The 27280-nt window shown below is 36.3% G+C and overlaps 1 protein-coding gene across 7 annotated transcripts in view; it reads right to left on the minus strand.

The window, feature by feature from the left end:
* The window catches only part of ZBTB20 (zinc finger and BTB domain containing 20), a 708962-nt gene that overhangs the window by 363932 nt on the left and 317750 nt on the right, over nt 1-27280 (minus strand). For all 7 annotated transcript variants that reach the window (XM_036017291.1, XM_036017298.1, XM_028504756.2 and 4 more), the window contains exon 4: nt 21721-21770. The gene's annotated coding sequence lies outside the window, so the exon portion shown is untranslated. The remainder of the gene's footprint in view (nt 1-21720; nt 21771-27280) is intronic.

A 27280-nucleotide genomic window follows, 5' to 3' on the forward strand; every position in this document is an offset into this window, starting at 1 on the left:
CCTGGAATTTGCAATAAGAAAACTTTGTCTCAGGCTTCTGGTCCCTTCATCCAGGGTCCCAGCATGAGGAGCATAGAGAAGATATGAACCCAGAGCCTAAAACAGAGGTGCCCAGTTACTATACAGATCTATAAGTGGAAGTCAATATAGTTATAAGCCATTTAAATATGGGAGTTATTTGTTATTCAGCATTATCACAGCAATGACTAATATACAATAGCTGTTCATACTACCTGTAAGGCACATTATGTACACTTTTGCTGATATTTATACATTTTTTATGTAGGCTTTTTTTCATATAGGTATATAAATACTCATATATATTTTTAGAAGGTAGTCAGTTGAAAGTTCACAAATGGAGAAGCTGCTACTATGCTTTTTAGTCAGACATTTATATGCTTCTGACATTTTCCTCAATAGACAAACACTCTGGGATCTTATTAAAATGTATATTCTCTTTCAGTAGGTCTGAGGTGGGGCCTTAGATTCTGTATTTCCAACAAGTTCACAGGAGATACTAATACTCCTACACTGAGTAGCAAAGGTACAGAGGAAAGACAATGGTAGCTACAGACACAAGTGAGCTGAACTGAGGCAAAGTCAAAACGAAAATGTTAAGGGAACCATAGCCGCCAGTGATGTGACTGGCTGGCTGCTGCAAGAAACCACCACAAACAGGGAAGATGGTCTGGAATAAAGCAAATAAGAATGCAGATAATTTTGATAATTTTTTAAAAATTTATCTGATAACAAAACACTTCCGGTAAGAGGCAGAAGAGACAAAAAAATAGGCCCTGCAAACAAATCTAATGATAGCCCTCAAGCTAATGGTGAATACAGGTTCCCAGTCACACACATACGCATGCCTGTTGATGACTAGTACCAAGGTCCCCCTCAAACACTGAAAATTAGCCTCCTAGTGTATTCTGTATGAACATATATACTGATAAACCTGCAACCTTGCAGCCCTGTCATACAAAAAATCTTTCATGTAAGTTCACTTTCTGTAATATAGCTTTCTAACAGTTAACTTACCTTTATCTATTTTGTCTTTTCAACACTTAATTTACTCTTCACTGAAATCCATTAGACTAGTTGTCTTAGTTGGCTGAAGCTCGCCATAAAAATGTAACTCAAACTGGGTATCTAAACAGCAGAAATTTATTTCTTACTGTTCTAGAGGGGGAGGAGTTCAAGCCCAAGGTGCCAGCAAGGGTGGGTTCTAGTGAGAGCCCTGCTGGCCTGCAGATGGTCACCTTCTTACTGTGTCCTCACATGGCAGAGAGGGGAAGCTTTGGTTTCCCTTCCTCCTCTTATAAGGGCACTAACCCCACCATGCGGGATCTATTCCATTATCTCATCTAAAGCTAATGATCTCCCAAAGGCTCCACCTGCTAATAGCATCACATTGGGGTTAGGGCTTCTACATATGAATTTGGGGGACACAACATCCAACCTATAACACTTGTTCTTCCCAAACGTTTTCAGATCATGGCACCCATACTAAAGGATATATTTGTCCTGCTTGCTGGGATAAACTGGGAGGGATTTGAGCAGTAGGAGGGGCTCTGCTTGGCCAGATATGACTAACCCTTGGGGCTCTAGCTGCCACTAGGTCCCCCTGAGCAATCAAGAACCATCCCACAGAGTTTGGCAACCTAAACACTGGACACAACTATAAAATCCTCAGAGCACAAAGAGCATCAAACATTATAATCACTGTCTCTCGCTCTCATTTTGAATTGTTCACAGTTAAACTGATATTTTCTAGAAAACACTAATTGGAAAGGGGTTTCCTAGGAGGTTGCTCAATAACCACTGTAGAAAAGATGAGTGTATTTCAAAAATTATGCTGGAAAGCACAGCATAAACTCCAAATAAGTCCACTTTAGAAAACAGCAGATCAGATAGATTTCTCTTAAAAAGAGTGTTTTTTGAATACTTATAATAATTTTATAGCCCTCCAGATGTCACAATAAATGTTAAAAAAGTAAAAAAAAATCACCATTTCTTCCTGAAACATGCTATTTTAAACAAATTCAGAATTTATCAATAGTTTGTCTTCCTAGAACATACATTAAAAACATTTTTTAAAGTAGGAAAGAAAATCTCTCCCCTCCTGGCACCCCCACCAGAGGAATATAGTTAACATGCAACATGAAGTACTTTTGTACTCAGCTGGGGCTAAAATAACTGACTTGGAAAACAAAGGTGCCTTTTCCTGAAGTGTTCCTCATTCTTTACCTTCCTCAGTCCACACTGGGACACTGGTTAAGAAAGAGGAGGTCTGTGACATTAGGGTGATCATCTTGGTCACCCCACTGTACAAAAAACTTCAAAATATCCATGCCTTATATCCAAATTGGAGAGGAGGAAGGAAGCAAAACTGTCATTGTTTGCAGATAACATGATAGTGTGCATAGAAAATCTTATAGGTTCCAGCAAAAAACTACTTGACCTAATAAGTGAATTTGGCAAAAGAGCAGGATACAAAGTCAATATTCAGAAATCAAAGGCATTTTTGTACAACAATAAAATACCAGAATCAGAAATCAGTAAAAAAAATCCCATTTGATATAGCAACCAGAAAAATAAAGTACTTAAGAATAAACCTAACCAAAAGACCTGTACTCAGAAAACTACACAACACTGAAAAAAGAAATTAAGGAAGACACAAACAAATGAAAGTATATACAATGTTCATGGATTAGAAGAATTAACATCATCGACATGTCCATGCGACCCAAAGCAATTTATAGATTCAAAGTTATCCCTATTAAAGTACCAATGACGTATTTCACAAATATAGAACAAACATTTCAAAAATTTATAATGAACCATAAATGACCCCAAATAGCCACAGCAATTTTGAGAAAAAAGAACAAAGTAGGAGAGGATCACAATAACTGATATCCAACTGTATTACAAGGCCACTATAATCAAAACAGCCTGGTACTGGCATAAGAACAGACACATAGCTCAATGGAACAGAACAGAGAGCCTGGAAATAAACCTAAGTCTCTAAGGTCAATTAATATTTGAGAAAGGAGGCAGGAACATAAAATGGAGTAAAACTAGCCTCTTCAACAAATGGTGTCGGGAAAGCTGGACAGTTATGTACAAAAAAATGAAACTCGATCACCAACTTATACCACACACAAAGAGAAATTTAAGGTGGATAAAAGACTTAAGTATAAGTCATGCAACATACAAGTCCTAGAGGAAAACATAGGCAGGAAAATATGAGATATCCCATGCAGCAACATTTTCACCAGTATGTCCCTTAGAGCAAGGGACATAAAGGAAAGAATAAACAAATAGGATCTCATCAAAATAAAAAGCTTCTTCACAGCTAAAGAAAACAGCATGAAAATGAAGAGAACCAACCACATGGGAAAACATATTTCCCAATGATACCTCAGACAAGGGTTTGATTCCCAAAATATATAAAGCACTCATATGAGACCACTCCAGGAAGACAAACAGCCCAATTAAAAAATAGGCAAAAGACTTGAACACTCACTTCTCCATGGAGGACATACAGAGGGCCCAGAGACATATGATAAGTTGCTCAGCATCACTAGCCATCAGAGAGATACAAATTAAAACCACAGTGAGATACCACTTCACACTACTGACAATGGCCATCATAAACAAATCAATAAACAAGTGTTGGAGAGGATGTAGAGAAAAGGGAACCCTAGGGCACTGCTGGTAGGAATGTAGACTGGGGCAGCCACTGTGGGAAACAGTACGGAATTTCTCCAGAAAACGAAAAATAGAACCACCTTTTGACCCAGCAATTCCACTGCTGGGATTATATCCTAGAACCCTGAAACACCAACTCAAAAGAACCTAGCACTCCAATGTTCGCAGCAGCGCAATTTACAATAGCCAATTGCTGGAAGCAACCTAAGTGCCCATTGGTAAATGAATGGATCAAAAAACTATGGCACATTTACATGATGGCATATTACGTAGCAGAAAGAAAGAAGGAGCTCTTACCCTTTGTGACAGCATGGATGGACTGGGGAGCATTATGCTAAGTGAAATAAGCCAGGCGGTGAAAGAAAAATACCATATCATCTCACTTTTAAGTGGAACTTTATCACCAAAATAAATAAGCAAGCAAAATATAACCAAAGATATTGAAATAAAGAACAAATGGACAGTAACCACAGGGGAGGTTGGAGGGGATAATGGGGGGAAAACAGGGAAGGGTTTTCAGGAACAACTATAAAGGACACATGGACAAAACCAACAGTGGGTGGGATCAGGGGAGGGAGGTGGGGATGGCTAAGGTTGGGGAGATTGATAGGGAGAAAATGCAGACAACTATACTTGAACAACAATAAAATTTAAAAAAACACAAAAATAAAATAAAAGCAAAATTAAAATAAAAATATATCCATGCCTTTGCCACTGAGAGGCAGAAAGGGAGTTTTGAACATTCAATCTCATTGTTGTTGGCATTCTGGATCTTGTTAAGGTCTCTCTCAGAATGTGGACTCTTCCCTGGTACTGATTATAAAGAGGATATATCTTATAGTTATGTCTATAAATCAGGCACAGTGAAGACTTCACCATGTCTCACCCCAGACTGGCTTCACATGATTATAGCTACAAATATCCCAAACCAAGAGTCACTCAAAAATCTGTTGGATCTGACCAGATACTTCAAATGATAGCAGTCTAGTATCAATTTTTCTCCAACATAATAAAGCATATTATGTTTCAGTGTATAACTTTATTAAAAGAACAATCTTGTGTTTGTTTTAATTTAATTTTTAAAAAACTTAATCAGCCCTGGCTGGTGAGGCTCAGTGGATTTAGTGTTGGTCTGTGAGCCAAAGGGTCGTCAGTTCAATTCCCAGTCAGGCACAGGCCTGGGTTGCGGGCCACGTCCTCAGTAGGGGGTGTGTGAGAGACAACCACACATTGATGTTTCTCTCCCTCTCTTATTCCCTCCCTTCCGTTCTCTCTGAAAGTAAATAAAATCTTTAAAAAAATAAATAAAAAGTTAATCATATATAAATAAAAATACTTCATATATTTATTATTCATAACAAATTTGTTGTAATATGCCTCATAATTGAAAAACATAGCAGCATTTCTTATTACTGCTAATAAAAGTCATTGGTATAAATTATGCATTTATTCATTCATGCAAGAAACATTAATTGAGTACCTACTATGTGCCAGGGAAGTCATATATACAGGAGACCACAGATAAATAAAACAATATCTCTCCCTCAGAATGTTAGTCTATTGATGTGAGCAACTGGCCTTCTATTCAGCTTTTGGAATCAAGCTATGAACAGGCAATAATTCACTGTGTGTAGTACACTGTAGAGAAGAAGATGGTGAAAACTGACTATAACAACAAATCTGAGTACTTGTCTAATTTTTGGTTTGCTCAAAAGAAAAGAGTCTGAGACAAGAACTTGGGTACAGGTAGCAATTTGGAAGGTGACCTCGGAGACAGGAGTAAAGGAGTGATGAGAGTGAGTCAGAAAAGAGGACAAGGCAATTAAGTATGTGTCAGAGGTTACCTGGTTAGCATCTGAAGTGCAGATCTACTGGCATCTCTGAGACTTGTACATATGCCTCCAAAGGTATGCATCTGAAATAAAGAGGCTGGAAGATTTTTTTTCTCCAGATCTATTCCTGTTTTGCTTGAGAATTACTCCCAGGTCATTAAGTTGCCAACCCCTCCTTCTTAAACCAATGTAGATTTATTGAGCTCTCGCAGCACTGGGAGAGGTTCTGGGTCAGAATGCAGAAAAACAGTCTTGAGGTGGGAATTTGGGCTAACACAGAACTGCTTTGGTAGTAGCTGAAATCAGAGTTGAGTATAGGGACTATGGTAGAATGCCAGACATATTTGCTAAAGTAGCAAATAGTAGTACTTTCAGGGGCCTGAACATAATATACTGTGCAATAGACTCTTGCAGCCCCTAAAGTGTCGTCTGGGGAAAGATTGGACTGCTATCTTTTTTACTAAATTATATTCCATATAAAATATCTTTGATTCCTGCAAGAAGTTAAACTCTGGGCCAGTAAATCCTGACACTGTGCAACTAAGAACAGAAAAAGGATGATTTGCTAATTAGTTCACCTGATTCTCTGGTTATGATGTCAAGATCAAACCCTTAGCAGTTCTTATGAAAATCGTGACACTCATTCATCGATTTTCCTCTAGCAGTTAATATGTATTATTCTCCCTGTGTTCAGGGAAGAAGCCTTTCAACTGCTTTAGGCAGCTCTTCTAAAAATGGTGATATATTTTTGCATTATTTTGTCATAACTGGGCCATTGAATGATTTCCTTACATTATGAATTCATGATGATAATATCTGTGTTGTTACTGTAATTGGTTTGTATTTTTTGTTTTGTATTATAGTAGAGGAGAAATGGGGGAAAATTAAAGATTGTACTGAAATGTATTAAGCATAAAGGCTTTCAACATGAGAAGATTTACAGAAAGTTATTAAGATCTTTAGCTTCTATAAGCATTTCATCAATGGTGACAATTATCTACTTTATCCCTGCCCAAGCAACTCCTGCATTGTTCTATGGCTGAAGGTGAATTTATTTTGAAATTCACCAAGCAGTGTACAAGTTTTCTAGTGGATTTTGGTTTAGGGTCAGAGCATAAGACTGAACAATAGATACTTTTATGGTTAATGGAGAAGAATTCATAAACTCCTCATTCTTTTATTATAATATATAAAGGAAATAACTATATCCCTAATCCCTAGAAAATGTAATGGCAGTGTTGGTGGGTGGGTCCCTTATGTAAACATATGCGGTTTCTCTTTGACAGTGAGTGGGCAAGTCTTTAACAAAAATTCTGAAAAAGAAAAAAAAAGGAAAGAAAAAAAACCAGAACAGAACCCGAGGTCCATTTAAGCTCTGTCAATGAGTTAGTTCCATTCTGAGACATCAAGTCTAGCTACACAAAAACCAGTATTTACAAAGCTCTTTCCATCTTATATCCCACTTCTTTTTTTCTTTTATGCCTTTTCTTCCCCTTTCCTTTCTCCCTGTTCCCTTGAGCATCTACTTCACTCTTTACCCCATTTGCTCTCATTTCCACCAGCCCCATTAGTCAGTTCATAATCTGTTCATCCTGAAATAGGCTTCAGTGATGATAAAGAAAGGGCCTCAAACAAAGCTGTCTTGCAAGACAGGAACTCCAGAGGGTGGTGGGTGGTGCTTGGGGCAAAGCCTGAGGAAGGAGAGTGCTTGTTGCTCTGAGGCTCTTAACCCAACAAGCCATTTGGCTTCAGCAAACTTGATAGCTGTACCAAGCCTCATGATTTCAAAGCTTACATGGGCTGACAAGGAATTGCTAATTTCAAACTTTCTAACCAATTACAATCACAAAGGACTCAGGACAATAATCAGTGAGCAAAATGAAACTGCTGGAGTGAAGCAGCCCTCGGCAGGTTTTACTCCCCTGGCTCTGCATGCAATGTGCAGCTGGGACTCTGCTTCAGTAAGTAAATAAAAATACATTACAAAATACAAACATGCACAATGGGTCCCTCTTGATGTCTTGTTCCCAGTAGTGGGTTATGTAGGAACCCTGTCCTGCATTTAGTCCATTAATTTCTGATGGTGTTAATTAAAAACTTTTGATGCTGGTTTGAATGGAAAATACCTCAAACTGTGTTTCCTTTATTGAAACACCAACTTCCAAGTCTTGGATTATTAGGGTGAGCTCTGCCAGCAGTGAGATGAACATAAACGCTTTTCATACCACCCGCTTTGACAATAACAATAACAACAACAACAACGACAATAATAATGTTAAATAAGTGAAAAAGAAGAAAAACGGTTTAGGTTGAAACTCTCTTATTTCAACCTATTTTTAAAGATATAATTAAAAACCTGGGTCCCTAAGTGTAGAACATGTGATTAAAAAAATCTTTTTTCAAATCCTCACAGAACGTTCAAATCACCCAATGTTCCAGGACCTGAATTTTTTATACTCTAAAATGGGGAGAGCTGCTTAAAATAAGTGAATTAGCTGCTAAGTGATTTCTCTCTGTCTCTTTCCCTACTTTCTTTCTTGAAAGGTTGAAAAAATGCTTAAAATGATACATGCAATTGATATGTGCTGCTTAAGAAGCTTAATATGATTACCAAGGACTCAGACTTTCTATTTAAAAATAAGATAGCTAAGGTGATAGAAACTATGAATTGTGAGTATTCATTCTTCATGATGTGTAGGAAACATACCCAAACATTTAACTGACTGAGTAGGTAAGGGGTGCAAAGAAGTTGTCCTCCTGGAAACCTAGTGATACCTGGGAAACCCAGAGAACATGAGGAGAACAATGTTTGAGGAGATGTTTGACAAATGCTGTGCAGGAGGTGAGCAAATAAAAAAAAATCCGTCTCTGCAATCCAGCACTTTTGTGAAGTATTAAGCAAACCACCAAAACATTCTGATTGGTTTCTAAGGCTCTTCTCCGATTAAAAATTATTTTATTTTTTAATAAAGTATAGTTGACAGACAATATTGTACTAGTTTCAGACGCACAGCACAGTGATTCAACATTTATATATCTTATTATGTGATCACCACAGTAAGTCTAGTGCCCACACTATATCTCCATGACATATTTTATAACCAGAAATTTGTACCTCTTATTCCCCATCACCTTTTTCACCTTCTCCCTTTTTCACTCTCCCCTCATCCACCTCTTTAGTGACAATTATCAGTTTGTTCTCTGTATCTATGAGTCTGTCTTTGTTTTGATTCCACATATAAATCACATGGTATTTGTCTCTGACTTATTTAATTTAGCATAATACCCTGTATGTCCATTTGTATTGTTGCAAATTGCAAGGTTTCTTTTTTATGACTGAGTAATAGGTCATTGTATGAATATATACCATCTTCTTTATCCATTCATCTATCATGGACCCCTAGATTGCTTCTATATCTCGGCTATTGTAATAATGCAGTGATGAACATAGAGGTGCATATATCTTTGTGAATTATTATTTTCATTTTGGGGGAATAAATATCCAGAAATAGAATTGCTGGGTGGTATGGCAACTCTTTTCAAAATTTTCTAAGGCACCTCTATACTGTTTTCCATAGTAGCTGCACCAATTTACATTACTACCAATTGTTTACTAGGGTGTTTTTTTTCTCCACATCCTTACCAACTCATGTTATTTGTTGACTTTTTGATAATAACTATTTTGACAGGTGTGAGGCGATATCTAATTGTGGTTTTTATTTGCATTTCCCTGATGGTAAGTAATGTGAGCATGTTTTCATATGCCTATTGTCCATCTATATGTCTTCTTTGGAGAAATGTCAATTCAGGTTCTCTACCCATTTTTTAATAAGTTTGGGTATGTTTTTGATGTTGAGAAGTGTTAGTTCTTTATGTACTTTGGGTGTTAAACCCTTACATATCATTTGCAAATATCTACTCTCACTGAGCCTATTGTCTTTTCATTTGCTGATGGTTTTCTTCACTGTGAAAAACCTTTTTAGTTTAATTTAGTCCCATTTGTTCATTTTTAACTTTGTTTCCCTTGCCCACGCAGACATATCAAAAAATATGTATGTTGCTAAGACCGGTGTCAAAGTATTTACAGCGTGGCCCTGGCTAGGTAGCTCAGTTGGTTAGAGTGCTATCATACTGATAAGCCAAGGTTGCAGGTTCAATCTCCAGTCAGGGCCCATACAAGAATCTCCAGGTTTTACATTTAAGCCTTTAATCTATTTTGAGTTTTTCTGTATATAATGTAATAAAGTAGTCCAGTTTCATTTTTTGCAACACCATTTACTGAAAAGACTGTCATTCCCCCATTTTATATCTTACTTCATTTGTTGTGAAGTTAATAGACCATTAATAGACCATGTAAATGTGTGTTTATTTCTGTGTTCTCTATTCTTTTCCATTTCTCTATGTCTCTGTTTTTGTGCTGGTACCAAACTGTTTTAATTATTATCCTTTTGTATACAGTCTGAAATCAGGGAATATAATACCTTCAACTTTGTTCTTTCTCAAGATTGCTCTGGCTATTCAGGGTCTTTTGTGGTTCCATATAAAATTTAGGATTATTTATTCTAGTTCTTTGAAATGTGCCACTGGTATTTTGATAAGGGTTGCAATGAATCTGTATATTGTTTTTGGTATTATGGGCATTTTAACAATATTAATACTTCTAAACCACTAGCATGGTCTACTCTTCCATTTATTTGTGTAATCTTCAGTTTCTTTCATCAAAGTCTTAATTGTTTTCAAAGCATAGGTCTTTTACCTACATGATTAAATTTATTCCTTGATACTTTATTGTTTTTGATGCACTTGTAAATGGGATTATTTTCTTAATTACTCTTTGTGATAACTGGTTAAACACAACAGATTTCTATATATTAATTTTGTATCCTGAAGCTTTCCTAAATTCACTGATTAGTTCTAATACTTTTTTTTATGGAGTCTATAAGATTTTCCGCATAATAGTATCATGCCACCTGCAAATAGTGACAGTTTTACTTCTTCCTTTCCAGTATGAATGCCTTTCACTTCTTTTTCTTTTCTGATTGCTGTGGCAAAGGCTTCCAAAACTATGTTAGTAGAAGTGGTGAGAGTGGGTATCTTTGTCTTTTTCCAAATCTTAGAGGAAGAGCTTTTAGGTTTTCACCACTGAGGATGTTAACTGTGGATTTGTCATACAGCCTTTATTATGTTGAGGTATGTTCCTTATATACCTACTTAGTTGCTAAGTTTTTTAAAATCATAAATAAATGTTGCATTTTCTTAAATACTCTTTCTGCTCTATTGAGATGATCATGTGATTTTTATCCTTGGTTGTGTTAATGTGGTATATCACACTGATTGATTTCTGGATATGAAATCATCCTTACATCCCTGGAATAAATCCCAATTGATTATGGTGTATGATTCTTTTAATGCATTATTGAACTTGGTTTGGTAATATTTTGTTCAGAATGTTTGTATTTATGTTTGCTAGGAATAATGGCCTATAATTTTCTAATGTCTTGGTATGATTTTAGTATCATACAATGAGTTTGGAAGCACTTTTTTTTCCTTCCATCTTTTGGAAATTGTTTGAAAAGTATATGTATTGATTCTTCTTTAAAAGTTTGGTAGAATTTACCTGTGAAGTTGGCTGGTCCTGTTCTTATAAGTTTCTTGGGAGTTTTCCGATTACTGATTCAATTTTGTTCCTAGTAATTAGTTTGTTCAAATTTTCTGTTTCTTCTAGATTCAGTCCCAAAAGGTTGTATGTTTCTAGAAATTTATATATTATATGTTGGCATATAATTTTTCACAGTATTCTTTTATGATTCTTTGTACTTATTGTGGTATCAGCTGTAACTTCTTTTTCACTTCTAATTTTATTTATTTGGGCCCACTCTCTTTTTTTAGTGATGAGTTTGGCTTAAAGGTTATCAATTTTGCTCTTTTCAAGGAAGAATTTCCTAGTTTCACTGACCTTTATTATTGTCTTTTAATTTCTATTTTATTTATTTCCACACTGATCTTTATTATGTTCTTCCTTCTACTAACTTTATGTTTTGTTTGTTCTTTACTTTCTAGTTCCTTCAGTTGTAAAGTATGATTGTTCATCTGGGATTTTTCTTGTTTCTTGAAATTGGCCTGTATTGCTAGGCACTACACTTTAAGGATTGTTTTTGCTGAATCCCATAAATTTTGCTAGTTGTGTTTCCATTTTCATTTCTCTCAAGGTATTGCTTGATTTTCTTTTTGATTTTCATGTTGACCAATTGGTTGTTTAGTAGCATGTTTATTTTTCATGTGTTTGTGATTTTTTTCTAGTTTTCTTCCATAATTGATTTCTAGTTTCATAATATTGTGGTAAGAAAAGATGCTTGATATGATTTCAGTCTTCTTGAATTTATTGAGGCTTATTTTGTGGCTTAACATGTGATAAATCCTAGAGATTATTCCACATGCACTTGAAAAGAACATGTACTCTGCAGTCTGAAGATAAAATGTTTTTTCTTTGATAAAACTTCACACTAGCTTTTCAGGTGGCTGATTCACTGTCTTTACTATATACTCATATTAGCCTTTGTCAGTGAGATTTTTTTTCTTTCATATATTTTCTAATACATGGTTATGGTCTTTTCTGCTTAAAGACCCTTTAACACTTCTTGTAAAGCCTGTTTAGTGGTGATAAAGTGCTTTAGTTTTTGCTTGTCTAGAAAACCCTTTATCTCTTCTTCAATTCTGAATGATAGCCTTGTCAGATAAAGTATTATTGGTTGTAGATTCTTTCTTTTCAGTAGTTTAAATATGTCCTGCCACTCTCTTCTGGCCTATAAAATTTCTGTTGAGAAATCAAATGATGGCCTTACGGAGTTTCTCTGGTATGTGACTAGTTGTTTTCCTCTAGCTGCCTTCAAGATCATCTTTTTACCTCTAACTTTTCTAGCTTCAGTGATAAAATATCTTGGTTTGGACTCTTTGGGTTAATCTTGTGTGGGACTCTTTGTGCTTCCTGAACCTAAATGTATGTTTTCTTTCCCAGGTTAGGAAAGTTTTCAGCAATTATTTTTCATATAAGTTTTCTGTCTCGTTCTCTCTCTTCCTTTTCTGGAACCCCTATAATTCAAATGTTAGTATGCTTGATATTGTTCCAATGAGCCTTAAATTATCCTCTTTTTTTAAATTACTTTTTTCTTTTTGCTATTTTGATTATTTTGTTTTTCAGGTACCTAATACACTCTTCTGTATTAATTAACCTGATGTTGATCCTCTCCAGTGTATTTTTCTTTTCATTTCAATTATTCTATTCTTCAGCTCTGATTGGTTCATTTTTATATTTTCTAACACTCTGGTAAAGTTATCACTGTGTTCCTCTATTCTTTTTCAAAAGTTTGATAAGTATCTGTATGACCATTACTTTAATTTTTTTTATTTTTACTTATCTCCATCTCATTAAAGAGTTTTTTGGGAGGTGGGGGGGGGGTTGTTCCTTTATTTGGAAAATATCTCTTTATGTCTTCATTTTGTTTGCCTTTTTGTGTTTATTGCTATGAATTAGATGAGTCAGATATTTTTCCTGATCTTTAATGAGTGGTCTTGTGTAGGAGCAACCTCTGTGTAGACTATATATGCACTAACAAGGGTGCCCTGGTGGGCAAACTGCCTGGGTCTGAGTGGGCTCTGGGTGTAGTGTCCCACAGTTCATATCTCTGGGGATACCTTGGCAGACCAGCTGGGGGGATCTGGGGCAGGCACAAGTTGAGGCTCCCAGGGCATGCAGCTCTGAGTGCACCATGATTTGCAAGCTGGCTGGAGTTAGGATGTGTGCTGGCCAAGGTGGCCCAGGGCACAATGTGGTAGTCCTGCAGGCTGGATAGACTATTTGGACCAAGTTCCCATCCCCGCTATACAGGTAAAAATTAAATGTAAATAATGGTGCTCCCTGGCCACTCTTATCCTAGAGGCTTTCCACAGATCCAGAGAATTCTTGTAGTTCCTTACCTGTCTGGAAGATGCTTTGGGTTAGTAAATGTATCTTTTTCATGTATAGTCTAAGTGAACTTTATTTTTTTATTTTTTTTAAAGATTTTATTTATTCATTTTAGAGAGGGAAGGGAGGGAGATCGAGAGAGAGAGAGAGAGAGAGAGAGAGAGAGAGAGAAACATCAATGTGCGGTTGCTGGGGGTTATGGCCTGCAACCCAGGAATGTACCCTGGCTGGGAATCGAACCTGGGACACTTTGGTTCCCATCCCGCGCTCAATCCACTGAGCTACGCCAGCCAGGGTGAACTTTATTTTTAATTTACTTTTATTTTTTAAATTATAGTTGAAATACGATATGTTTCATATGTACAATATAGTAATTAGACATTTATATACCTTAAGAAGTGATGACCATGATAAATTTAGTCATCATCTGCTAGGTGTCCTTTAAATTGCTGTTTTATCACTGTGACCCAGGGCAGGCAAGTCTGTGTAGGAGAACTTCAGTGGCACCACTCCCTACTGAAGGTTGCCCTGTTGGATCTCTCCTACCCTTCTCCATGTGGTCCCTCTCCTGTTTATTGTACAGAAGCTGTTCTATTGGGCATCAGTTCTTTAAGAGGAATTGTTTTATATGCAGATGTATATTAGGTATGTCTGTGGAAGGAGGTGAGTTCAGGGTCTCCTTGTACCCCCATCTTATATTTACTTCTCTCAAATTTCATTTTTAATCATTCTTCTGTCTGTATAAGGGCTTAAAACCTTGGACACACAGTCTGAGAGATCCCACAATTATCATCTCACTGACACCTTTTTCTCTTTTGTATTTTAATATATCTAACTTTCTCTATATCACAGCCTGTTTATTCATGCTGCTTGCAACATCATTTGATTCATTGAAAGACCACAAGGCTTTTCTTTATTTTATGCAGAAGGTCTTCATAACTCTTATTCTTGTTTTGATCTACATATTTCAAAAGAGGTTGAAGTACTCCATTTGGCAAATCTCCTTTCTTTCTCTCCCTAACTGCTGGCTGCATTGACCTCACCCTCTTGGGATAGTCTGCAAAATAGGCCTCCCAGCCTGATGTGACATGGTAGTGATCCTTCAACAACAATAATAATGACAACAACAATAACAAAAAACTTTCACTGTAAAGTGTGTGAGGAAAATGTGTAGAGCAATAGAACTAAAACTCTGAAAAGGTAATAGGCTTCAGCAAACCACAACATGAGTTTGCTGAAAATTTTCACAAAATTTATAAATTTTCCCCAGAGCAAATCGATAGGTTATATTTTCTACAACTGACTAATAAATATAAGTTAACTAATATATATAGCAAATAAATGGGTTTAAAAATGATTTCTATTTGAAATAATTGTGTTTTTCCTTGAGATCGAGTTTTGTTAAATTTAGAATCCTTACTCTCTTCCTGCTCCAGAAGCAGAAACATCTGGTTGGTTTTAGATTCCCCTTGGATTTCTGACTTCAAAGGGAATTATAAAGAATAACAAATTCATGTACCAGCACTAAAAAAGAAATTAGAGCAGCAGAAGAGAATGGTAAAATTGTCCTTATTTGACTGCTAGTGACAGGCGCCACAGGCAGAACTAGGAGAAAAGACAAAGACAAGATCACCGGTGACAACTAGAATTCCTGGAAGGGATGGAACTTTGGCTACATGAAAAGATGCATAGGGCCTTTAGAAATCTATAAGGAGATTTTCCCTTGCTTAAGTAATAAATACATAAATACATACATGCACACATACATAAATAAATAAATTAGAAATAGGTTCATATTTACTTGCCATATAGTAAGCATAGGTAAAAGTTTGTTGAAAGAATGACCTGAAGAAAATCTTAAAGTTTCACTTAGACTCTGGGTTTCGTATTTGATCTGCAGAAAACTGTGTGAGTTCTGATCCAAACCAGGGCTGAATAAGCCATCTCAGATTTAACTCAGACTTCTAAGAACCCACTGAATCTATCATATCCTCATAAAAGATCAGACCTCTAAGGGTCTCAAAGGTAGTCTCTGTTTTTTCTTTGCTCTGGATCCTTATCAAGTACTGAAATCAAGGTCCTCCAGGGGTGGAGGAGTAGAGTTTGAAAGACATATTGATATTTGTTATTGTGCCAAGTTGTGCTCGACAAGATTTTTATACAACTGGATTTATCCTTTCCCTCTATCATTTTTTTCTCTAGCAAAACAAAAACACACTTCTTAGAGTGCAGGTCTTGATGTAATCAAACATTAGAAAATGAGAACAGTCAGAGAAAGTAGTTTTACCTCTTACAAACAGCCTCTCCTCTTTCCTGTTTTATGTGCAACGTGTATAGCAACAATAAAATTAAACAAAGATATGATTAACCAATCAACTTGTTTGTGCACAAAGAGCAAGAAAGAGTTAAGGGTTAAAATGTCTTTAAATAATGAATTATAAAAGTCTTTAATCTTAGTACTCAGAAGTTACAGATCTCTACACCACAAATGCATGGTTGATTCACAAAGTGGCTGTCAAAAACCCAGAGAGCAATTTACTTTTGAGCAAGAAGTATACATCGACAGCTCATTAAGAATATTTCATAGAACAGGATAGAACAAATAGAGCCATTTCTCTATGGAGCCTAGTATGATTTGCTAGTGAAGCAGTCCCCCAAAGAGAAGATTATATCCAAAAATATGCTCTTTCTATTGGAGCCTATGTGCAAAATCTCCAGTGAGGGGGAAAAATGAAGACTTTTCCTAAACATTTCCAAAGAAAAAGTACTGAGCTGGCTGCAAAATCATCCCCTTGAATATCTTTGCCTTCAGCTGGGTTTTCATCCCTCCCTCACAACTTCAGGTGAGACAGAATCACCAAAGTTGTCTCAGTGAGAGAATCTAAAATTCCCATCTTTATGATAGCTGTGTGTGACAGTATGTTTCATGTCCAATAAAGTTTATCCAGAAAATATGCCAACTTTATGAAACATGGATCTGATGATTTGAACAAACCTTTTTATTCTTTTGTAACTATCTGTGTCTTTAGCTCTAAAAGGAAAATCTTGGCTTGATGGTGGTATTTGCAAATAATTCCTTGTCCTATATAAGGAGAATCATCTAACCATGATTCCAAACTTGACTAGGGGGAAGGGAGTAAAAGATATGGAATACAATTTTATTCCAAGAAATGTTATTTTATAGCTTGAGGATACATATGGTCACAAATGCAACAAAAACTGAACAAACATCAGGCTCAAAGACCAAAAATGTAAGAAAATGCCACACAGATATACAAAGAATCAAATACTATCATTAATAATAACAGTGGAATACTATGCAGAAGAAAGAAAGGAGCTCCTACTCTTCGTGACAGTGTGGATGGGACTAGAGAGCATTATGCTAAGTGAAATAAGCCAGGTGGTGAGGGACAAATACCATATGATCTCACCTGTAAGTGGAATCTAATCAATAAAACAAACAAGCAAGCAAAATATAACGAGACATTGAAATTAAGAACAAACTGACAGTAACCAGAGGGCAGGAGGGAGGGAAATAATGGGGGATAGAAGGGAAAGGTTCATCAAAGAACACGTATAAAGGACCTATGGATAAAGCCAAAGGGGGGTAGGATTGAAAGTGGTGCTGGGAAAAAGGAGACAACTGTATTCGAACATTAATAAAAAATGATAAAAAGATAATAATTACTATTATAGCTATTATCATGATGATGCACTGATAGTTCACTTGGGTTTAATGTAGAATACATTAACTAGAAAGAACCATGGGTAAACTTACTATACTCTTTAAAAGGCAGTTTATATTTTAGGTTTATATAACATGAGTTACATAATCCAAAGCCACATGTAAGAAAAAAAATGCAGGAGGAAGGCTTATTTCAGTTTTGTGTTGTCAATATCAATCTTAAAATAATGATGGTCTGGTTACCTGTTTTAAAATATGGGTATTGTGAGATATGATAAAATATCCTTATAGCTTTAAAATACTATAGTGGCTAGATTCTACCTATCTTGGAATGCCTGCCTCAGTGTCATTACATTCATTCTCAGACTTTTGAGGACATTCCAATGATGATAATGCCAGGCCATCATAAAGGAGAAACAGAATTGATCAGAAAACTGAGGGGACAAAATAAGAAAGAGAAAGAAAAAAAGAGTTTGTATTGTTTATACCATTTAGTCTGACAAATTTTACAAATGCTTTCTATTTGCTTTGAGTAGTTTATTGTTTATGTTACTTCTGTGTTTTCTTTCTTTCTTCCCCCCATGTGCTTGCCTCTACCAAATTTGGCTCAAAATATTTTGTATGTGTCTGTACTGTAAAACCCTCATATTTTTCTAGAGATTTAGTGTGGTGGAGTAGCTCCTTTTTTTCCTTCGCCAAGGCTTAGACACATCAATATTCTAGCTACTCACTTTCGAGGCCAATGGAAAATGTGTTCCTAAGATTAAATAGACCTGAGTAACACATAAATTCAGTTTATACTGATGTATTATGTTACATACTTACTCACACCCTGAATTACTGATGAGTGGAATACACCTGTTGGATAACACACAGCTACTGAACAGTCACTAACCTGCAATTTGCAGACAGAGAGGTAGGGGAAAACCTGAGCTGGAGGCTCTCTACTGAGAGCTAACTTGCATAGAGCATTCCTCACCTCTGGAGCTCTGAGTGTAAAGAATCCAATCTAGCCACGGAAGCTGCCTCAGACAGGGTTCTTGAAGTGTTCGTAGAAAAATCAAGAACATACATACAGGCACATGGGGAGGCCCCTTTGTCCTGTAATACACCATCTACTTCTGTTCCCACTTCCCAAACATAGCACTTAAAAAAATTACCCAGCCCTGGCTGGTGTGGCTTAGTGGATTAAGTGCCAGCCTGGGAACCAAAGGATTGTAGGTTTGATTCCCAGTCAGGGCACGTGTCCGGGTTGCTGGTCATGTCCCCAGTTGGGGCATGTGAGAGGCAATCACACCTTGATGTTTCTGTCCCTCTCTTTCTCCCACCTTCCCACTTTCTCTAAAAATAAATAAATAAAATCCTAAAAAAATGTATAAGAAACTTATAAAACTCAGCACCAAATAAACAATCCAGTTAAGAACTGGCAAAAGATATGAATAGACATTTCTCTAAAGAGGACATACAAGATGCCCAATGTCACTAATCATCAGGGAAAAGCAAATTAAAACCACAATGAGATATGAACTCACAACTGTCATAATGGCTATCATTAGTAAATCAATAAACAACAAGTGTTGCCCTGGCTGGCGTAGCTCAGTGGATTGAGCACGGGCTGCGAACCAAAGTGTTGCAGGTTCGATTCCCAGTCAGGGTACATACCTGGGTTGCAGGCCATGACCCCCAGCAACCGCACATTGATGGTTCTCTCTCTCTCTCTATCTCCCTCCCTTCCCTCTCTAAAAATAAATAAGTAAAATTAAAACAAAAACAAAAACAAAAAAAAAACAAGTGTTGGTGAGTAAAAATTCCAAACTTTTAAATCTAGTGTTACATTTAGTTTAAGTAGGTTCACAATATTTATCTAGTATGGGTTTGCTGAAACCACACTGCACTTCTAACTAGTCAGAGGACCATGTTTTCCTTTTACTGTAGATACAGAATTGCATATAATACAGCACATATCAAATAATGAGCATAATCAATGATGCATAGATCTGGCATGCAAATTACTGTCCTATATCTGAGTCAAATACAGAAAGTGTCCCCTCCCCACAACATAATAGTTCTTCCAAGAAACTTAGCCAAATCTGTGAAATGTCTCTCTAGTAAACCAAATTGCCCTTTGGCTCACAGATGTGTTGAAGAATATTATAAAACTAATGAGTTCTTATGATTAATTGTTCCATTTTGGAAAATATGATAAGAGTATACTCAGAAGAAAAATACTCCTATATACAATAATTATAACTATTTATCTAAATGTTTTTTAATATTAACATATAAAAATCATGATGGGCCTGAAATTTGATGAACTAAATGTTATGCTGTCTGGGGTTTGCTTCAGAATAACATGGTGGTAGCCTGGGAAAATGATGGGTCATGAGTTAATCATTGTATGAGCTGGGTAACAGGTGTACTGGAGTTCAATGTAGTAAATCCATCTACATTAATATATTTTAAATTCCTCATAATAAAATTTTAAAAATATATACTGATCTGAACTTTTATTCATTTACTCATTTATTGGTTGATTCATTTACTCATTGTATGCAAGATATGGAAATATAGTAAGTAAAAGAAAAGACAAAAACAAAACAATGCTCTTATTGAACATTTAGGTTAAGTAAGCTATTCTTCTTCAATAGTACATACTTATTTAAAATAATATTTATAAAAACTGTGTAATTACATGTAGAATTCTTAGGTTATATTTGGGAAGCAGGACACAAAATTATATAGAAGATATGTCCTTAGGGGAACATGAGAGTAAGGACATATATCAAATGGTTATTGATGATTAGATTTAAATTATGGAAATAATTACTTTAATTTTTCTTTATTTTACTACTATGTGTTTTTCCAAGTTATTTTTAATGAGCATGTATCATTTTAAAATTAAAATAAATGTTCACTCATGGATAAGATGTGCTGTCCTTTCCCAAGCAGCTTTTCATGTACTAAAACAGAGAAACTGCAAACACACAGCACTGCCCTGATTATTTTAAATCTTCATACCTAGAAAGGAAATACACCCACAGGAAAAGAAACATCAATACAGATTTTATCTGATCATAGAAACATAAAGAGCTTTCTGTGTGCTGGATAGGAATAGGGGAGGAATTGGCTTCTTTACAAGCCAGAGTGTGAAATTCAGGCCATTTTGTGATGAGATCATTGGGAGCCACAAATTAAAGTTACCAAATAAGCCTGTTCCCTGAGCTACTGAGGCTCATACTGATAGGAGTTTCTTTTTGGGCAGTATAACAAGTAAAGCATGGGAGGGGGTGAGGAGGAAAGGGGAGTTACAACCTTAAAGCTTGTGGCCTTCACTGGTGAGATGGATTTGTTCAGAGAGGCAGAGATAGATGTGCAAGAGAACTAGAGACAAAAATATAATGACAACTATGGATTATGTGCAATGGATATGGAAAGTCCCTGTTAGAAAGCTATCTTTATTATCTCAAGATATTATTTTCCTCATTTTATGCACATTCATATAAAGTGAAGTCAAGAGAGTAACTTTTAAAGGTTTGGATGAATATGATGCTCATGACTAAACAGGCTTGACTGGGGCCAGGCAGAATCTTGTCAGATGCCAGGCAAGTCACCCCTTCCCTGCCGCTCCCTCTCTAGTATATTTACCAGTGCATTTCAATGCAGGCCAACGTCTCGCAAACTGGGCTCTTTCAGGCTGTGTCTGACTACATGATAATCTACCAGTATACCCTCAGCCTTGATCTGCACCCTCTTTCTAGCCACTGAAATCTCAAGAATTCTAGAAGGCCACAATACTAACCTTTTTGAAACTTCACACATTCTCACTAAAAGACACATAGACCTCAAAGTTTCAAACTTATGTTCACTTGCAGCCCTGGTCTTCGTCCTTTCATTTAACTGGTAAAGGCAGGGGGTTGGGGTTTCATGTTCTTAAATGACATGTTCCCCTGCTGTTTGTTGGTGTACATACAAGCAATCATATCTAATTTTAAGATTAATCCAAATGAAGCAAGTGTATTTCTCCTTTGCAGCATGTCATAGAATAATAATAGGTATTTCAAAGCATCACAAAATGTTTGGAGGGTTGTGTGTGTGTTCGCTTGATGCCAAAACATCTAGCATTCCATGTGGGAGATGTCAGCACCAACTTCACCACATCACCCTCTTTTGTCCACACAGGTATCACCTTTGCCAATACATACTGTGGGTCTTAGGAGATCCAAACAAATCCTTTGAATGCTTCTACTTCTGTGTGGCAAAATCATTGTAAAATAGCTGTCAAAAATCTGTGAGAATATGTCCTTGGAATCATAGTTTCTTGCCATTCTAAATGATGATATTTTAAATGAATAAATAGGATATGAAATCTATACGTTTTACCAATGCCAAAATATGTTCTGCTCAAAATTTGCTTTTGCAGTGGTAGAGTCACTGCACCTTTAGGTCTAATTCTTTCTGAGGTTGGGAGAAATATACTTGACTCTTTATACACTAGTTTGGACTGCCGTTTAGAAATAATGGAAGTTACTTACCAGGCAGCAATGTCGTGAGAGGAATATTCAGTTCGTGATGGTGAATCAGCCTGAAATGAAAAGAGTACCATAAATGCTAGGTATTTAATATGTGTATGACAACATGGCAATCATGCAAAAGTATCCATTTACTTTTCTCTTGGGGACACCAACATGGTGATATTATATAAAAAGTAAGGGATGCTTCCCTTTAGGAATGAAGATACTACTGTACTCTGAGAAAGCAGCTCCTGGAACTGCCTGCATGTTTAACTTTAAGGGCTCTAACCAGTTGTGAATGACTTGCCACCCATTTCTGCAATTCACTGTAACTTGTCTTGGGAAAGTTATGTTTTATGGTTAATTATCCATGGTCTGTTTAAAAAAATAAATCAAACCATTGTGAACCACCAGATTTGCAGCTCCATTTGAACTTTACTGTACTTTTGCTTAAACATTTTGTAAATAAAAACAAACTGGTTTTTCCTTGTTTTTGGTTGTTTGCTCTTTATGTTCTAGATATAAACATTGTGGCAATGGTTGGAGAACAAGCTATGGATTATTTACCCCTGGTTTCATGAGTTGTGAGTTACTGGTCTTATCCTCCTTTATGAGTGTAAGTGAATGTATGGTATTATATTCCGAGTCCTGTAACAAAGGGAATGAGTGAACTGAAACCTTTTGAAACCAAACCCTTTTAGGCTAAGTCACAGAGCAATGAAACAAACCCCAAATTAACATTTAAAGAGTTTCTAGTGTGAAACAACAAAATCCCCCAAAACTATATAATCTGGATTTTAAAAATGCTTGCCTAACAAGCAGCAATCTATCAATAATTTCACATGCTTGTCTTTTCACTGCTTTATAATTTAGAAGCCATACGTGGTTTATACCAGCAGATCATCTCCCACCCCCAATATTATCACCAGAATGAAGCCTTGAAAATAACGAGCATAACTCACTTATACCAAAATTTATTTAGGAAGATCAGGAATTACTATAGCTAAAATGAAATACTAGAGAGAAGAACTCCACATGAAATTCATCTGTAGTTATCATCCTTGGACTTATATAAATAAAATAAGCCTAAAATATAATTGACCAGAAAAAAATGAGAAAAGCTTAGACTCAAAGGACCCTATGGCAGAGTGCAAGGGGAGTATATCTGAGATCCAGAATCATAACTAATACATTTGCATATTAAACTTAATGAGAATCACCAAAGAAGCTTGCCAAAATTTATGTTTTTTAAATGACCCAATGGTCTATGCAGCACTGAGTACCTCTTGGAAAAATATAAAATTGCCTTCTGCAATTTGCTACTTTTATAAAGACAGAGACAGGATAATAAGGGCTTTCTTATAAAACGATCAGTCCATTTCTGATGCTTGAAGAGCTCTGTATCCTCTTTCATCTTACCCCTTTATTATTCACACGGCTTGCTGCTGCTTACCTGCAAAGCACCATGAGAGAAAGGACACAGCAGCTCCCCTCACCAGCTTACCAAAGTATGGCAAAACATCTGTGAAGCAGCTACTATGTGCCAGGCACAACTAGAGTGATTCTGTTGAGAGGGTAAGTCAGTGACTGAGGTTCTTGTTGCAACATTTAAAAGTATCTATTACTACTGCCAACAGCAACTAGAAGCAAGGTTGAAATAGTTGTGAAGGACTTTTGAAAAATTGGAAAGTATTTAAAACCCTCCCTAGCTTCTTGCATGCCCAGGAAATAGAAAGTTTAGGCCTGCCAGTCCTTCCTAAGCCTGGATCCCATATTGCAAAAGAAAAACCACAAGTAATCTATACATTCCCAGGGCCACGGTTACAACTCAAAATGAGGGTTGAAATGAATTAGTTGGCATCTATTGGACATTGAAAGGTCAAGTCTGTCTTAAGTATGGTTCAGAGAGTATAAAAATCCATCAAGATGAAAATGGGAACTCTTCTTACAGTCTGAAGCAGGAAAAAAATTCAAAGATGTTTTACTCAAAGACATTTTCCTTTATTTCTTTCATAACCAGATGCTTCTACCTATTTTTGACAACCAAGAAAATGCTACTGTATGGAGTTCTAAGTTTTCCTTTAAATCTGGGCAATCCATTTGAAAGTCAGGGTACTCTAAATGACTTCCATTTGAAAATCAGGGTACTCTAAATGACTTCCTATATACAGAACTACACACCAAGCACTACACAGAAGTGCTTGGTTACAGATGATAAATGTTAAAAGTATATTACAAAGAGTGTATTTTACATGGTTCAGAATTCATTTTGATATTCAAGAACATACATAGAAAACTGTATATTAGAATCCAAACTTAACTATAACCCGATGTAGAGGGATACTTAGAAAAAATATACCTGTGAATGTGATTACCTGGTTAAAGACTAGAATATTCTGACCTATATTCACTATTTTTCAATGTATTTTTCTGAGCTATAGATTCTTTTAAGAAAGAAAAGCAGAAAGCAAATGTATTCATAAAGTACTTAAAATAATACTAGCTTAGTAATTATTCACATTTAAGACAACAGAAGGTGTCTCCATGTCATCAGAAAGAGACACCACAGTCCCCATGACCTTGATCACATAGTTTTTAACAACAGAAAGCCACATGCTCAGACAACAAAACCTGAAAAAAACAGACAAAACTCTCCTGACTTTGATTTTTATCTTTATGCACTAGATTTTTCCATACAAAAGAAATCCTAAATTCTAACACATAAGAGAAAGTTGAACAGACCACGAAAGAACCTGACTCTTTTTTAAAAAACTAAAGGAAACTCACCTCTTACCTTCAGTAAAATCAAATAAACCAATTTTATACGACATTACCATCCAGAGATAAAGCATGGCCTAAAGGTCCCATATACAAGGAGGTGAAGTACCTCAACAGTTCCTGCTCAGATCCATCCTCGCTTCTGCCTACTTTCATCTTTTCTAATTGCACTGATAACACTTAGAATTACCACTGCACAGCTCACAGACGGGCTCTAACTTCCTTCTAGCAGATACCTAATAACGCCTATTGCCATGCTCTCATCACTTTGTATCCATTTTATAAGCATTTAGAGGCAGAAACTGAAAAGGAAGAACAAAACCAAACTCAAAATCCCTCCAACCTCCCTGGTCAGACAAATGCTTGGTTCCCAGAGGACATCAGTCAGTTAAGTGAAGCAAAATATTATAACTGGAAAGGAAGACAGATCAATTTCATACAAATTTCACTGTGTTCCTACTTAAGCTGGGGGAGTTACTCCAATGAAAAAGTTGGTGGGTGTGGGAAAGGAGTGAAGGCTACAAAGGGGCGGGAGTGTTTATTATACATTTGGGACTTAAAGGCATACAGCAAGTAAACAGTATTCCAGGGAGTAGTGTGACAGAAAGTTCTAAATGAGAATTCCAGAAAGTTGAGTCTCTTCAATAGAACTACTGTTTAGGGGATGTGTTCTATAGGGACTTTGAATTGACTCTGCTGTAGCATCTATAGCTGTTTTCTCTTTCACTAGGACTTTGGTGTTTGGATATATTTTGTCATGAGCAAAAACAAAACAAAACAAAACAAAACAAAACATTAGAGCTTTGTACAGCCCCAAAAGTCAGAAGCAAAAGATAGGGATTATATAACTGGCTTTTTACATAAATATTACATCAGGATACATTTCAAATAAAAACACACGCATACACACACAGCTGCCTTCCTTATCCTCTTTCAATTTTAAAATTCATTTTGTGCTTTAAATGTTGTTAATTTTCATAAAATAAGTAAAAACCAAGTCAGCACTAAACACCTCAGAATAATTTTAGTTTTATATTACCTGAAAAATACACCATATCAAGGAGGGTCACAAAATCCTGTTTTAAAGCCAGTTAAGGCACTGAGTATTATGGGATGTTTGGCTGCAGCCTAGGGCAACTAGAAATGGCCATGGATATTAACTAACTCCTTTTCAACAGTCTGAGAAAGGGGGAATAAAAACACTGTAAGTTTCCCCATCTGCTATTTTCTTTTCTTTTTTTTTTTCCTTTTTGGCTGTGGAAAAGTAAAATTATGCAAGAGCTTTTGAATGTAAAGGCTGTGTATGCTTTTTCCCTTTTTGTCTCTGTGTACCCAGTTACATGATGTTGCGTAACTGAGTACTGAGTAGGCGGTTAGCATTTACTATTGATTTACACTATGCCATCTAATGAATTCAAAACACTAAAAAGAAAGGAGTGGGAGAGGGAGGGAGGAAAAAGAGAGAGGAATAGGGAGAGGAGAAAAAAGGAGGAACAGAGAGGGGAGAGAGAAAGAGTTCATTTAGAGAAATAATTCTAATGCCTGGAATAGTTTTATTCTTATTCCCTTTAGCTCTGAATTTTGGTTATTGTTCAGGTTTCAGAAAAATGGGCTTGAGCCAGTGACCCCAAAATTCCAATCTTATACATAATGAGGATTACTGGCAGGTGAATGTCTTAAAGTACTAATGTGTCAGATTACTTGATAGCAATTTCACTAACCTGTCAGACTTCTCCATATGCACCTATTTATCATTCTCCCTATGCTTTCATAAATCTGTACTTCAGAGAGCCAATGCTATGGTCCAACTAGTTTACCTAATCACGACTATTATTTGCAAGGCACAAAATGGCAAACAGAAATATGTTCCACTTTTACCCATCTCCTTTAAAAATGCATAAAGAATGCATTCAGAAATCTTTGAATAGGTCACTATTTAGGAAAAAATGCAACAAATTAGTGGGCTAAATAGAACGCCCAATATAAGATAATGAAAAAAATGGGCAAAATAAGGAAAGATTCTAAACTGATAAATAATGCTTGTAAAAAAAATTTAAATAACTTTTCATATTATGCCCATGGAGAAGAGTTAAATTTTAACTTTTGATCTGGATGATTATAGACATTCCCAGTTCCCCGCAGCCGCTCAGTGCTTCCTATGCCATGCACCCGGTTCCCACAGCTTAGGCCAGAGAGTAAGGCTTGATTCTGCTGCTATGCACAGGGCCTTCCTGTTCCTCAGTGCCCCCCTATAGCTGAAAACAACCACTAAGGTGAGGAGGAGAAACAGAAATTCTCCTTTTCAGCAGCCAGCTAGAGAGCAAGGCAGGGAGCCTGTTCCTTCCTGGATATGGGTTTGTAAATGGCGAATGGGAGAAATCACAGGAGGTCATTCAAAGGAAAGAACAAAAATATGGGGCTTCATTTCTAATGATCCAATGTCTTTTCACCCATTTTAACTTACAAAATATTAAAAAGGTGCCTACCCCATCCATTTGTCGGGGATTTTTAAGACCGATGGCTGTGTGCATGTGGCTTATACCCAGCACCTAGCACAGTGCTTGGCACATTCTCTATGCTCAAGAAACACTTGTTGAAACAGTAAAATGATTATAGGATAAACATCTCTGAAGGAAAAGTATACTAGAAAAGCCTCAGAAAAATATATTTCAGTCATTCACAGGAAATCTTAGGCTGGACTTAGGCTGCAGACACAAAATAATGAGGAAGTATACTTCCTCTCTATCATTATTTGGGGGGCGGGGGTGGTCAGTTGATTTTAGTTCCATTTGATTAACCAAAA

Source organism: Phyllostomus discolor, chromosome 2 (assembly GCF_004126475.2).
Source record: "Phyllostomus discolor isolate MPI-MPIP mPhyDis1 chromosome 2, mPhyDis1.pri.v3, whole genome shotgun sequence".
NCBI lineage: Eukaryota > Metazoa > Chordata > Mammalia > Chiroptera > Phyllostomidae > Phyllostomus > Phyllostomus discolor.